The sequence below is a fragment of the Natrix helvetica genome (assembly GCF_964273705.1).
Source record: "Natrix helvetica genome assembly, chromosome: 2".
NCBI lineage: Eukaryota > Metazoa > Chordata > Lepidosauria > Squamata > Natricidae > Natrix > Natrix helvetica.
This window is the reverse complement of record NC_138552.1, coordinates 19,708,612-19,724,502: the sequence shown is the minus strand read 5'-3', so window position 1 is coordinate 19,724,502 and position 15,891 is coordinate 19,708,612. Positions and strand designations below refer to the sequence as shown.

General features: G+C 37.7%; 1 protein-coding gene across 5 annotated transcripts in view; it reads left to right on the top strand.

Annotated features, from left to right (window-relative positions):
• The window catches only part of PRLR (prolactin receptor), a 203,824-nt gene that overhangs the window by 146,545 nt on the left and 41,388 nt on the right, over positions 1-15,891 (top strand). For 2 of the 5 annotated variants that reach the window (XM_081942883.1, XM_081942881.1), the window contains one exon: positions 6,869-6,931. The exons of the other annotated variants lie outside the window; for them this stretch is intronic. The gene's annotated coding sequence lies outside the window, so the exon portion shown is untranslated. The remainder of the gene's footprint in view (positions 1-6,868; positions 6,932-15,891) is intronic. 5 annotated transcript variants of the gene reach the window in all.

Here is a 15,891-nt window from a genome sequence, read left to right as displayed (position 1 = left end):
TATTACTGGAGCCATAGAGTCATTAGCCTAAAATTGTCTCTAGTACAAACACAAACACAAACACATACACACACACATACACACATTCCCATATTGTTTGAAGAAATTACCAGTAAAAGGGGAGTTTGTTTTTGCCCCACCACCAGTTTCTCTAGGTTGTATCTTGGTGGCTTTTGGTTAGAGCAGGGGTGTCCAAACTTGGGAACTTTAAGACTTGTGGACTTCAACTCCCAGAATTCCCCAGCCAGCATGGCTGGCTGGGGAATTCTGGGAGTTGAAGTCCACAAGTCTTAAAGTTCCCAAGTTTGGACACCCCTGGGTTAGAGGCTTCATCCCTCTAACTTCATCCCACCCCCCCGCCCCCAAGCAGTCAACAAATCTGAGTTAAACCTAAGACATTAATCAAAATATGAGCCGGCACATGGCTCATTTGTCTTTGGTTCATATGCTATAACTCTCAGGAGGAATAATCATCAAACACAAAATGCATTTCTTCAGGCCACTGCATGAATACTTTCCTATTGTTTATTTTCCTTTAACAAACATCCCACCAACAGCAGTGAGACATTGATGTGGCTTTTTAAGACAGCCAGAGAGAGCCAGGAGAAGGCACTCTCAGATGGGAATTGCAAGCAGCTGTCAGAGAATTTTTTAAATTCTCGGTCAGCTGCGCAGAGTCATATGCTTGAGACAGGTAGCCATGTGAATTGAATAATAAAGGAAGTCAATAAGTCGCTGGAAGGCAGGAGCTGATCCAGAAAATCAGAATCAAATAACAAACAGAAACATATAAGGGCAGTGGTAAAATTCATTTTTTTTTTACTACCGGTTCTGTGGTAGAGGTGGGTTCCTACCGGTTTGGACTGGTTCGACTGAGTAAGAAGTAACTCGCTCGGCCACAACCCCGAACCGGTACTATTGGCAGCACATTTTTTTCACTACTGCGCATGCACGCATAGCGTGCATCAAGCTCGCGCACATTCAAAGCACGTCCCTGAGTGAACCGGCCATAACAGAAGCTGGAACCCACCCCTGTTCTGTGGCCGTGGCTTGTTGGCTGTGGCAGGGGAAGGATACTGCAAAATCCCCATTCCCACCCCACTCTGGGGCCAGCCAGAGGTGGCATTTGCTGGTTCTCCGAACTACTCGAAATTTCTGCTACTGTTTCTCCCGAACCTGTCAGAACCTGCTGAATTTCACCCCTGATATAAGGCCAAGAAGACCTAGGTGATCTAGCAGGTTTCTTCCAAAAGCCCTCTGGGTTTTTTAAAAGTATTGAAAACAGTTGCGCAAGTTCCTAGTTTGCTTTTAATCCCATCAGTAAAGAAGCATGAAAATTCAATGCACATTTTGGCTGTGAAAATCAGAAGGCGTAAGTCTCTCTAGGACAGAAGAGTCATAATTCTGTCCTCATAGTTCCCAGAGAATTGGAAAAATTGGTTCAGTATTTTTTCATAATTATTAAGTTGCATACCACCCCCACCCCCGGCTGCTTCCCTTCCGTGTGACTGGCCTGAAGGGCGTTTATTGTCTTCATTATTTCACTTCTCCTACATGGCTCCAATCCAATTAAGCCATCTCCTACGTGGCTCCATTCCAGACCCATGTGACTGAGAGATAGATTAAAAGTTTGCTTTATATGTACATTAGCCCCTCCTTTTCTTGTCTTTTCTTTCATCCCAGGAAAGGGAAGGGGAAAAAAATGATTGAGGACATATCTCTCATTCTCTAGGTATCTAAAAACAAAAGTGTTTATTTCAGGTTCCAATGAAAGAAGAAAAACGAAACCTGTACCATTCTACTAACATAAAACTAATGATTAACTTAAAAAAATAAATCACCTTCATAAATTATTACGACAGAGCCTGCATAATGTACTGTAGTGGTTAAGGTGCTGAACTAGTAATGAGAAAATTCCCCTAGGCATGACAGCCCATTGAGTGCGTTTGGGCCAGTAAAGGTGTACAAGAATAACAGGCAGAGCCTGGGAGCAGAGTGGAGACAGGAATCAACCTTCAGTCATTACGTTCCCACAAACTGTACAAATCCAATCTCTCTTGAATTCTGTTAACTCTTATATAACGCCAATTTGACCATTAGTTGAGTAGATTATTGTGAATAGGCATGAGCAATAAATCGGCACCACTAGAAATTAACATGTGGTTCTGATTGTTGTGCCTCTCTTTCAATCTAGACCAGAAAGTCAAAAGACATACAGTCTCTAGATTAAGCCACAATGGATAAATGTGGTAGATTACAGTCCATAATCTTCAATGAAGAGGCCTTCGTCCTGCATTGGATTGATTCAGGATCATCACCATCCAATATGTTGAATGAACTTAGACATCTATTAATTGTTGAAAGATGTTCAAAACAGCCACTTCCCCCCACAAATCTTTATTCTTGTATTGTATAGCTATGATTGTCATACTTAATGAGGACAGTGTTTAAAATCAATTTAATTCACATGTAAAATATTCTGAGGGGAAAAAACAGCAATTATTATTTTTTCTTTTCATAGGGAATTCACAGACAGGATTGGCTCATAACTAAGTCTCACCATATTTTTCTTTCGTCTTTTCAAGTTGTTCATTTCTAACAACCTTCAACGGGGTGGGGGTGGGAATCTGCAATAAAAAAAATATTGGTAGCTCAAGAATGAAGGCAGTGAGTTGTGAATCTAATAGCAGCCTTGGTTTTATATTCATTGCATATTAAAATCTTCCAAATGTCACCTAGCATAGTATTTCCCCCCTAAACCTATATAATGTGGCAAGTTTGCACCCATGTCTCTATAGAATTGTACATGTACAACACAGATTTAAAAGGTTTGGGGGGCTCTGTTATACGTTTTGTAAGAAAGCTGCCTCATGCAAAGCTATTCAGAATTTCATCCCCAATAGGGCTATCTTCAAACTGAAATTGATTCAGGTGTAATTTTTACTGTGATTTCTCATAAGCAAGCAGTCTCTAATGACTTCCTTAAAAAAATAAACCCTCGACATCAAAGACATTTTAACCAATGTACATTCAAGATGAAGAAGAATTGCTGCAGGGAGAATTTTGTGAAAAATGAAGCAGCCATGACTTTATTTTAATGAATTTTAAGTTGCAGGAGGGGAACACTTTTAATTATTTGTCAGGGATGAAGAAGAAAAAAAAAAGGCAAAACAGCCAAATCACTTAGATTGAAAATTAATTTAAGCCAATAGCAAGTAAATGCTATCTGCATTTGAGTTTTAATTGATGCCAATCCAGCCTTGCCCTAAATAGAATAGAATAGAATAGAATAGAATAGAATAGAATTCTTTATTGGCCAAGTGTGATTGGCCACACAAGGAATTTGTCTTTGATGCATATGCTCTCAGTCTACATAAAAGAACATTAAATGCATTCATCAAGAATCATAAGATACAACACTTAGTGGTAGCCATAGGTTACTAATAAGCAATCAAATCATACTAGGAAACAAATAAACAATATAAATTGTAAAGATACAAGCAACATACGTAGTTATAGTCGTAAGTGAAGGGAAGAGATAGGTACTAGGAAGGATGAGAAGAAGAATAGTAATACAGTCTTAGTAAATAATTTGACAGTGTTGTGGGAATTAGTTGCTTAGCAGAGTGATGGCATTTGTGGGAAAAACTGTCCTTGTGTCTAGTTGTTCTGGTGTGCAGTGCCCTATAGCGTCGTTTTGAGGGTAGAAGTTGAAACAATTTATGTCCAGGATGTGAGAGGTCTGTAGATATTTTCGCAGCCCTCTTTTTGACTCGTGCAGTATACAGGTCCTCAATGGAAGGCAGGTTGGTAATAATTGTTTTTTCTGCAGTTCGAATTATCCTCTGAAGCCTGTGTCTGTCTTGTTGGGTTGCAGAGCCAAACAAGACAGTTATAAATGCCTGAGTATGGGACATATTGTGTCATCAGAAATGGCTCCCTTAAGAAACCTGACTGAACAATTTCTAGTAGCTTTGTAAGTTTGCATTCTTTTAAGCACATATTTAGAAGCTGTAAGAGAAGTAAATTAGTACTTTAGCCTCAAACATTTTAGTCCACCTGGTATACAGTATAATATTACAGGACAGGCATTAGCTCAGTCTTAATTTCTGTAGTTTTTCTAAACTAAAGATCCAATTTGACATTTGAAAATCAAGTGTTTTACTGTGTAGTAAGCAGTCACAAGTTTTAGAATGTTTTTAATATAACAACCATCATAAAGAAGTTATTTTTTTATTGAGACCAAAGTATTTAAGAAGGGAAGGTTAAGTTCTTTATTTTCTAGCCTGAATTAAAGTGTCTTGAACTTTGGCATTGTCAAAACATGAAGAAGCTGTAGTTCAGGGGTGTCAAACTCCCGGTCCATGGGCTGTATGCGTCACACGCTGGCCACACCCACACCCAGTTTAGCAAAGGGGGGGGGGTCCTGATACTTCACGTGATGACGACATGACAGTGTAAGTTTGACAACCCTGCTGTAGTTGAAATGGAAGTGGCATCAGGCTTAGGTATTTCAGCAGAATTAAAGACAAAATCTGGGTTTTTTTGTTCTTCATGTTCCAGCAAAGAGCAGGACAAAATTGAAGAGGAATGAAAAGTTCCGCTGATAGCTGAGTGCACATGATTTGGGACGGGTGTGAGAGAAGAGGAATTTAAACTGGCATTCTAGTTTCAATAAAGATTCACTAACTCTTCCATGCACTGGAAAATGCTAGTAATTTGATCAGGAAATTCCTCACGTTTCTATGCCGATTAAAGTATTTATGTTGCTTCAAAAAGTGACTTTGGATGGATAAATAATATGCTCAAAGAGCATATCTAGGGATGTTGTAGCCATCTTGGAAACTTACTAGGACAATCCCAGGAGAATAATATGCAGGACTGAAATATTCTGCAGTTCTGACATTGTTTTATTTTTAAAAAACCCAAATAATTGGCTAAATTAAAGGACACAACTACACTGTACTTTACCTTCATGTAGTACATATTAGTTTATGTGACGATTATAGCATATCAAATACTGAGCAATGTTATGTGCAAAATCTACAAGAAGAGCACATTATTCACAGAGAACCTTTGAAGATTCCAGTTTTTGCAATTTCTACCACGAAGATCCTTCTTTATGTGGAAAAAAAAAATCCAGTGGAAAACATTGCACAGAAATGATCGTAGATAATAATGATATAAAAGATTTAACTCTGCTTGCTCACAGTTCTCATGCATGTCTATGTATTCTTCAAATTATTTCCTTCTAATCCACTATCAAAAATTTCACTCAAAGTTATTTCAGGTATAAAGTGGAAGAAATCCATAATTCATTGGGCAAATGATGCCTTTCTCTCTCTTTCTCCCACTTCTAATAAACTCTGAATTGTTAATACAGTTCATAATCTCTATCTAATACAATTCTAATCAACGATGAATTGTTGATATTTCTCATTTGTGTGCTTCTCCCCCTTCTGCTCCAGCATAGTCACAAGGGGTTTGGAAGTCCATCTACTGTATCTTTAATTGACCAACAATAGTCGTCATATGTGAAATTGGAACAACTTGTTAATATTAGGTTGGTTTATGTATAGAAGCTAACTATAAATTTGTATCATTTATATTTTTAAAAAATAGATTAGCCACAGTTTAAGACCTAAATCATGATTTATTAAAACAGAAATAAAGGAACCTGCATTATTTTTATTTTTATTTTGGCAATCCATATGACAAGGGATGCAGTGGTAGGATTCAAACATTTTTACTACCGATTCTGTGGGCGTGGCTTGGTGGGCGTGGCATGGCTTGGTGAGCGTGGCTTGGTGGGCGTGGCAGGGGAAGGATACTGTAATATCTCCATTTCCTCTCCACTCCAGGGGAAGGTTACTGCAAAATTCCCATTCCCTCCTGATCAGCTGAGACTTGGGCGGCAGAGACTAGATGGGGCAGGGCCAGTCAGAGGTGGTATTTACCGGTTCTCTGAACTACTCAAAATTTCCGCTACCGGTTCTCCAGAACTGGTCAGATTACTACCTCCAGAACTGCTGAGTACTACCTCTGAAGGGAAGGGAAAGCAGGAAAGCTGAATGGCTCCTTTACATAACAAGAAACTATATTTAGTCATTTCATTCCAAAGCCATTATTTCTACAGAAGCATTTTTTCACTCACTTTAAAACAAAAAATTCAGGCAGATGTCAAATTAGTTATTTCAGTAAATAATAAAGGATATAAAGTGAGCATAGGGAAACTGAAAACAGGATTTTAAAATCAAGGCTTGAACAACTTGTTGACCTTTTATTCTGTGTAAAAGTCATTCTTATATAAAAATTGAAATCCACACCTGGAAATGAGTTGCCTGGCTACATCTGCCTGGCTTCAATGTCCTTATTTAGCAAAACTGTCTTTGATGGCTACATGTTCTAACATGTATAACATGTGACACAGAGGTGGTATTCAGCAGGTTCTGATTCAGCAGGTTCCAGTACCGGTTCTGACTAGATAGTGGAAGTGGAAATTTTGAGTAATTCGGAAATACCACCTGACTGGGCCCATCCCCATCTATTCTTTGCCTCCCGAGTCCCATCTGATCGGGAGGGAATGGGGTTTCTGCAGTATCCTTCCCCTGGAGTGGGGAGGGAATGGAGATGTTACAGTATCCTTCCCCTGACACGCCCATCAAGCCATGCCCACCAAGCTACATCACACCCACCAAGTCACGCCACCCCCCCAAGCCACGCCCACAGAACCAGTAGTAAAAAAAATTTAATCCCACCACCGATGTGACTGGTTCTGAGTTTAAACTAGACCCCTATCCCATGGATTTTTTTTTTAAAAAAAACCTATGTTAGACCTTTAATTTAAATTAATGTTTCTTACTCTCAGCAACCTTAAGATGTGTGGACCTCAACTCCCATCACTTCCCAGCCAGCATGTTTCAATTATTTGGTAGCTCCAAAACTGGTCATGTTAGAGTTAAACCATCATAGAGTTCATTGACCTAACTGTCTTAGATCTCTGGGAGTTGTCATTTCAATGACTAAGAAAAGGATCAAGCTGAACAAAGCTGCTCTAATCAATCTACTGCCTCAAGATGAAAAGAAAGGAAAATGTTTTTCAAAGCTGTTTTTTTTTCAACCAGGAAGAGAAATGCAGGTACCATTCATTTGGTGTAGCAAAAAGGATTGAAAAGGTTCTCTTCTCCTGAACACACCCTTGTTTTGTAAAAATAGTAAAACAAAAAACGTGTAGGAAACTCAGTGTAGCTGAACATCATGTGAACATCTCAAACAATGTGCTACTTTTGGAGAAAAGTAACTCAATCCAAAGATTTAATGATAGAACTTGGTTAAAGGGTCCCAGTGCAAACTGGGTAATTTATTCTGACCTTTGCTTGAATTATTGAAAATTACTTGATCCCATAATTCAAGAAATTTCCACTCAAGTTTTTTTCCTACATTCCTTCAACTCTGGCCTCATTGGTTGTTATGTCAAAGTTTGTAAGACTTCAATAAACATGCTCTCACCCAAAGTTCGTTAGATATATTTGTGTTGTTGAGAGTTAAGTTCAAAGAGCCAAAGTCCCAATAATAAGTTCTAGGCAGTAAATGGAGTGAGTCAAGATCATTTTGTACTATAACAAAAGCAATTATTGTTTGGAAAATTATTGGAAAGGTGGCCAAGTAAGCCATAGAATCTCCGTGTAAAAGCAAACTTACATTCTATGATTCTTCCAGTTTACCACTATCTATTTTCCCTTTAAGTGTTCTTAGAATAGGCAACCTTGTGCCCTGCAGGTATTTGAAATAAAACTTCTAGAACTGCTTTGCCATTGATCAAAATAAATGAAGTTAAAATTAAGTGGAAACCACATCTATCTATTTGACAAGGAAAATACTTGTGCAGGGAGAGAAGGAAGAGGGATACACACACACACACACAAACACACACTTCCCTCTTTGATTGCAAAACACATTATCAGAAAGATTATACACGGAAGATCATCTTTATTAAGTTTCATACTTGTCATAAAATACAAACAAAAATTACCCCAATTTGATAACAGAATTTAAAATGTGCATTAGTAAAACAACTATGAAAAACTCTTAGTGGTAAATAATTCTCTTATAGTAAGTGCATAATGGAAATGTTATGGAAGAGGTTTATTCCCACTGCAAATTTGTTGTTTTGGTTGAAAATATTTTTTTTTTATTAACATGATTACACATTATCTATCTATTGCAGGTCCTTGGCAAGGACTCGATAGATGTATAAAAAATGCCAGTTTCGGTTTAAAATTGGATGACTGTGCAACCAACCATAATAATAATAATAATAATAATAATAATAATAATAATAATAATAATAATAATAATAATAATAATAATAATAATAATAATAATAAAGAAAGAAACAGAGTCACTAATCCTGGCTGCGCAAGAACAAGCTATCCGCACAAATGCCATTAAGACCAAAATCGAAAAATCCTCTGATGATGCCAAATGTAGACTTTGCAAAGAGGCTGATGAAACTGTTGACCACATACTCAGCTGCTGTAAAAAAATCGCGCAGACTGACTATAAAATGCGGCACAATTCAGTGGCACAAATGATCCACTGGAATTTGTGCAAAAATTATAACATTAAAACAGCAATAAACTGGTGGGAACATAAGCCTGAAAAAGTCATCGAGGGTCAGATGGTCAAGATCTTGTGGGATTTTCGCATACAAACGGATAAAATACTGGCGCATAATACACCAGACATCACACTGGTTGAGAAAAAGAAGGTTACAATCATAGACATCGCAATACCAGGTGATAGCAGGGTTGAGGAGAAGGAACATGAAAAAGTCGCGAAATACCAGGACTTAAAAATTGAAATCCAACGATTATGGCACAAACCAGCAGTGGTAATTCCAGTGGTAATCGGCACACTGGGTGCTATTCCAAAAGCACTGGAATTACATTTAAAACAGTTAAAACTTGACAAAATCACCATCAGTCAAATGCAAAAAGCTGCACTGCTTGGATCTGCACGTATATTACGAAAATACGTTACGACGTCCTAGGCCCCTGGGTGGGGCCCGACTAGTAATCAATGCCAAATCCGGCGAATCAACTGGCCGCTGTGATACAATCGTATAGTAGTAGTAGTAGTAGTAGTAGTAGTAATAATAATAATAATAATAATAATAATAATAATAATAATAATAATAATAATAATAATAATAATAATAATAATAATAATAGGTGACACCAAAAGTGAAAAACCAGAAAAGCAGGCCACAGCTGAATTCTGGAAAGAATTGTGGGAAAATGCAAAGGACTACAATAAGGAAGCAAAGTGGATACATGACTTTGAGGAAAGCATTGGTAATAAACAAATGCAAGTATTAGAAATAACAACTGAGATGGTCAAAAATCGAGTAAAAAAAGTAAAGAATTGGACATCACCTGGAAATGACCAATTACATGGTTTCTGGCTCAAATATCTGACCAGTTTACATGCAATGTTGGCCAGGCAACTGAATGAAATTTTACAAAATGGTCAAATTGATGAATGGCTGACAACTGGAAAAACATACTTGATTCAGAAAGATGCAACTAAAGGAACAATACCTGAAAACTACAGACCAATAACATGCTTGCCAACAACCTTCAAATTACTCACAGGCATTATTGCAGATAACATTATGGATTATTTGGAAACAAACAATATCTTGCCAGTAGAGCAAAAAGGCAACAAAAGAAGAAGTTGGGGCACAAAAGATCAGCTCCTAATTGATAAAATGATATTAGAAAATCGTAAGAAAAGAAAAACGAACTTGAATATGGTCTGGATTGATTATAAAAAAGCATTCGACTCATTGCCACATAGTTGGATCATAAAATGCTTAGAAACAACTGGCATTAGTAAAAATATTACATCTTTCACTGAAAAGGCGATGAAACAATGGAGAACTGAGTTGGCAGTAGGGAATGAGAACTACGGAATCGTCAATATCAAGCGAGGAATTTTCCAGGGTGATTCACTTTCACCTCTTCTCTTCATCATCGCGATGATCCCACTATCAGTAATCTTTAAAAAAAATGAAATTAGGCTACCAAACAGCCAAAGAAGCCGAAGAAATTTTGCATTCATTATATATGGATGATTTGAAACTCTATGGAAAGTCAGAAATAGAAATCCAATCACTGACAAACACAGTCCGAGTATTCAGCACCGATATTTCAATGAAGTTTGGCATGGAAAAATGTGCCACTGTATCCATAAAAAGGGGCAAAATCACTACATATGAGGGAATTGAAATGCCCAATGGCCAACTAATTAAATGCAACGAAAACAAAGCCTACAAATACTTAGGCATTTTGCAGTTGGATAACATCAAACATGGAGAAGTAAAAACTATTGTCAGGAGAGAGTACACCAACAGAGTTAGGAAAATTTTGAAATCTAAATTAAATGGTGGAAATACAATCAAGGCCATAAATACCTGGGCAATACCAGTTATAAGATACACAGCTGGTATAGTTAACTGGACACAAGCTGATTTGGACATTTTGGACCGAAAAACCAGGAAACTAATGACAATGCACTACAGTTTACATCCACGCGGTGACACTGATAGACTATACCTGCCCCGAAAATCAGGTGGCAGAGGATTATTACAAGTGAAGCAAATAGTTGAAGAAGAAAAACATGCACTGGCTGATTATTTAAAAGAAAGTCAAGAACATCTATTAATCGAAGTAAAGAACAAAAATCTACTGAAGGCCCAACAGACGAAACAAGAATACAGAAAAGATGTGATAAAATCAAGAATGGAGAGTTGGCAGAACAAAGCATTACATGGTCAATTTCTGGAAAAAATAAAAGATAAAGTGGACAGTGAAAAAACTTGGTTATGGTTAACAACAGGTACATTAAAGAAAGAAACAGAGTCACTAATCCTGGCTGCGCAAGAACAAGCTATCCGAACAAATGCCATTAGGGCCAAAATCGAAAAATCCTCTGATGATGCCAAATGCAGACTCTGCAAAGAAGTTGATGAAACTGTTGACCACATACTCAGCTGCTGTAAAAAATCGCACAGACTGATTATAAATTGCGGCACAATTCAGTAGCACAAATGATCCACTGGAATTTGTGCAAAAATTATAATATTAAAACAACAACAAACTGGTGGGAACATAAGCCTGAAAAAGTCACTGAAAATCAGATGGTCAAGATCCTGTGGGATTTTCGTATACAAACAGACAAAATACTAGCGCATAACACACCAGACATCACACTGATTGAGAAAAATAAGGTTACAATCATAGACATCGCAATACCAGGTGATAGCAGGGTCGAGGAGAAGGAACATGAAAAAGTCGTGAAATACCAGGACTTAAAAATTGAAATTCAACGATTATGGCACAAACCAGCAGTGGTAATTCCAGTGGTAATCGGCACACTGGGTGCTATTCCAAAAGCACTGGAATTACATTTAAAACAGTTAAAACTTGACAAAATCACCATCAGTCAAATGCAAAAAGCTGCACTGCTTGGATCTACACATATATTACGAAAATACGTTACGACGTCCTAGGCCCCTGGGTGGGGCCCGACTAGTAATCAATGCCAAATCCGGCGAAACAACTGGCCGCTGTGATACACTTCTGTTGATGCAGTAATAATAATAATAATAATAATAATAATAATAATAATAATAATAATAATAATAATAATAATAATAATAATAATGTAATATAGTCATAAATAATAATCTAAATATTAATACTGTTCATGAATAGTAAAATTATTGTTTAACTTTTAATCACCAATAAGGGAAGTCAGTCCTACCTCTCTTACCTATCTAGGTTAGGGGAAGGGATACCCGTCAAAGACAGGTGGCGGCAGTAAAAACACCAAGCCACTAAGCTAAAGCAGGTGGCAGTGCCAGTGTACAAAAGCTGTAGAACAGGGGTGTCAAACCCAAGGCCTGCACGCCGCATCCAGTCTGCAATATGGTTGGATCTGTCCCATGGGGCCATCCTGGAAAATGTAAGGGGGCTGGCCCGCATTACTTTGTCCTGCTCTACCCAGTGCGAAGAGGAAATATGCCAGCAGTTTGGGGAGTGGTGTCAAGCTGGCCACACCTACCCAGTTGGCCACACCCACTCAGTCAGCCCCCCCTCCGAGGTCAACCACAGCCCTGATGTGGCCCTCAATGAAATTGAGTTTGACACCCCTTCTATGAAGTTTCTTTGTTTAAGTTATTTATTTAAGCTAACCTTGTTTATTTTCAATTTGTTTTCTGCTGAGAAGTGAATTGCAACAGGGTACACAGATAATAAATAACAAATATATTTGTCAAACAGGATGAAGCCTGCACTTGAATGACTGGAGAATCAAGCCCCTGGTGGCTGCTTGCCACTAAAAAGCAAATCTCACAGTACAGGCTACATACAATAGCAACAGCAATAGCATTTAGACTTATATACCACTTTACACTGCTTTACAGACAGTCCTCTCTAAGCAGTTTACAGAGTCAGCATACTGCCCCCCAACAATCTGCACACGGTCCTCCCAAACTCAATTTTTGTTGGCAGAGACAGTTTTCTGGGCAGCACCGTGGGCCAGTTCTAAGCACCCTGTGGGCTGGATCCGGCCCACGGATCTTGAGTTTGACACACCTACTTTAGGGCTTATGTGTCCAATCGTCTTGCCTTGCCTGATTGAATGGAGAGGAATTGTCTTGGGCTGCATAAATTATATAATACTAGCCAATAACCAGGCGGTGCCCAGGTATGTATTTATAGAGAGAAACTGTCTGGACCAAACTTAATTTCTAATGTTGGATTTTCCCCCTTACCAAAGAGAACCCCCGTGTGGAGCACTGTGAAGCCATTACTATGGCAACTCCACTGTGCTGTACAGTAGAAGCCATTTTAAGGCATAACATGCTGCATCTTAACAAAACACACAGCCCGGGCAGTTAGGGGTGTCTTACCCCCACAATATTTTTCTCCAGAGGATAAGTCATTTGTGTATCAAGTTTGGTTGAAATTGCTCAAGGCGTTCCAGAGTTATGCTGGAACACACATCCACACACCCACACATACCTGTTTATATATATATATATATAGAGAGAGAGAGATACAGTAGTTTTATAATAAAAATCATATAGTTAAAGGTTACGAGCTTGTGGTACCGCATTACTGTCTGTCCAGGGTTACAAGCAGCCCACTGGCCATACCTGCTTTAGAGCTTCTTCTTTATCCTATGACATCTCTCCCAAATCATCAAGCAAGCAGTGCCTGGTTTGCCTTCCGCTGTTCCCATTTATGGAAGTTTGCAGCAAGAGTAATTTACTATCTCTTTGGTTATCCATATGAAGAATAGGTTTTTCAAAAAATAAAGCTACTAGTTTTGTGATCTCACAGTATTCTGAAAAAGACAGATGCTCACTGGACTCTTTTCTCCTTGATCTTATACTCCTTTACCCAATGGTCCATTACTATTAGCTTCTCTAATGGGCAGTCAGTTTGAAATGAGAAAAGGGTCTCGTGATCATTGGAATGTTGTAGCCAGATCCAGTTTTTCTTCAATAGTTTCTAATATTTTGTGACTCATTGGTTTCATTTTGCTATCAGCAATGCTTCTTGAGTTCTTGAAGGCTCATGTTTCTGTCTTCAGTGATGGTATCCAGCCACCTTGTCTTCTGTTGACCTCTTTTTCAATTTCCTTAGATTTTTTTCCCCAAGCATTAGAACCTTCTCTAACGACTCTTGCTTTCATATTATGGTTCCCAAATATTCAAATTTAAGTGCTTCTAGTGAGTATTATGGTTTTACTTTATCAAGTGTTGGATGAGTTGTGTTTCTTGTACCCCAGGATATTTTCAGGAATTTTCTCCACCAATTCAGAAACATCAAGTTATCTTTTGTTCAGCCTTTCTGATGATCTGGCCTGCATAGTTATATCCTCCCACACATGCAAAAATCACAGTCTCAACAATACTTACCTTCATTAGTAGGGTGATGTCTTTTCTCTAATATCTGCCAATATTTGTCTAGATCTAGAGAATCTAGAAAGACTACAGAAAATAGCAGCAAATCTAATTAGAGAATTGGAGGCTAAAACGTATAAAGAATGGGTGTGTCTAGTTTAATGCAAAGAAGGACTAGGTGACATGATAGCAGTGTTCCAATATTTAAGGGGCTGCCACAAAGTAGAGTGGATCAACCTATTCTCCAAAACAACTGAAGGCAGAACAAGAAGCAGTGGATGGAAACTAATCAAGGAGAGCAGCAACCTAGAATTAAGGAGAATTTTTCTCACAGTGAAAACAATAATCACTAGAAGAACTTGCCTTCAGAAGTTGTGGATAGTATGACACTGGAGGTTTTTAAGAAGAGATTGGACAACCATTTGTCTGAATATGATATAGGATTTTTTGCTTGAGCTTTTGGACTAGACTAGAAGACCTCCAAGATCCCTTCCAATTCTGTTACTCTGTTGTTCTGGTTGTTTGTTGTTTTTTTACTGTTCAGCTGTCACTACTATTATCTTTTACCTTCAACAAAAGGTGACAGTATATAACTTTGGTGCAATCCTTTCCTATGTTTTTAAACATTTAGTCACTTCATGTTTCTTTCTAACAGTTACTTCCTGGTCATAAGACAGCTTGTAATTGGCAGATGAGGTAGCCCAGGTACATTCGTCTTTTTAAGGGTTGTCTATAAAATTTTGTTGTGGTCACCATTGTCCAAAGCCGTTCTACACTTAGTAATAGATGTTTTCTTGGAACATCCTTACCTTTTCCATTTTCCATGGGATTCACCTCTCTCTTTTGAATCCAGTTACGTACATCTAGCAATTCTATTTCATTATTGTTGAAATCTAGATTGCAACATCTTGCTAGCTTGTAAGATGTAGATTTTTAATTTTTTGCTAATTTGAGCACTTTTTACACTGCCCCTTTTTTTAATCCTGGAATGTAAACTGCATTTATATTTCTTTTAATCCTATGACCATTGCTGTGTTTTCTATGCCTGTTTACAAACTACAGCACATGAAGAACTTTACCCGATTTGGTAGCTGTAATTAACCATTCCAAAATCACAATGGTAATTGTAATTGGTCACAATGGTATCAATGCAGTAGGAAGTGCATCGTGCAAATCTGTGGTTTTATGTTTCAGTCTTAAGTGCAATTTTTGTAAATTAAATTTAATCTTCTTTATAAGCCACTTATTCACTGTATAGAATAGATGATTTTTATTCATTTGTGTTATAGCACTAGAAAGAAGCATTTCTGCTGCTTTAAATTAGCATCCTGGCAAGTTATATGTTTTACATTTAGATTATACAACAGCATTCAAGCAAGAAGTATTTTAAACCTTAATTTATTGACATTTTAAGAAAATTGGATAATGTTCCTTGCTTGTTTATATTCAATCATCTTCTTCCCAAGCCTTTCTCTTACTCTCCAAATCCTTAAAGTAAAGCTTTAGGCATCTCTACTTATAAACAAATTCCAATAAAACTTAATTTTAATTTTACCATTATTTACCCAGAAATATGATTTACTGGATTCAGTAGAACTTATTTCCTAGTAAGTATATAGTACTGCAATTGTACTTTGAAGTACTATAATTATGTTAAATGTTTTTCACCCAATTTCTCCTCTATCTATGAATAGAATAATGAAAGATCCAGGCCATATGTACCCTGTAAACTATTATTGATTTCATAGCTTCTTCACAGAGAATTATGGCAATTGTTATTGGACGAGGTTCTAAGAATTCATTCTTTGCCTGAATTCAGACATTCTAATGCAAAATGCACATGTACACACACCATCAGCAACCTATTGGGGTCACTCCAGGAAAGAAAACAAACCCTCAGCCTTTTCTGGGAG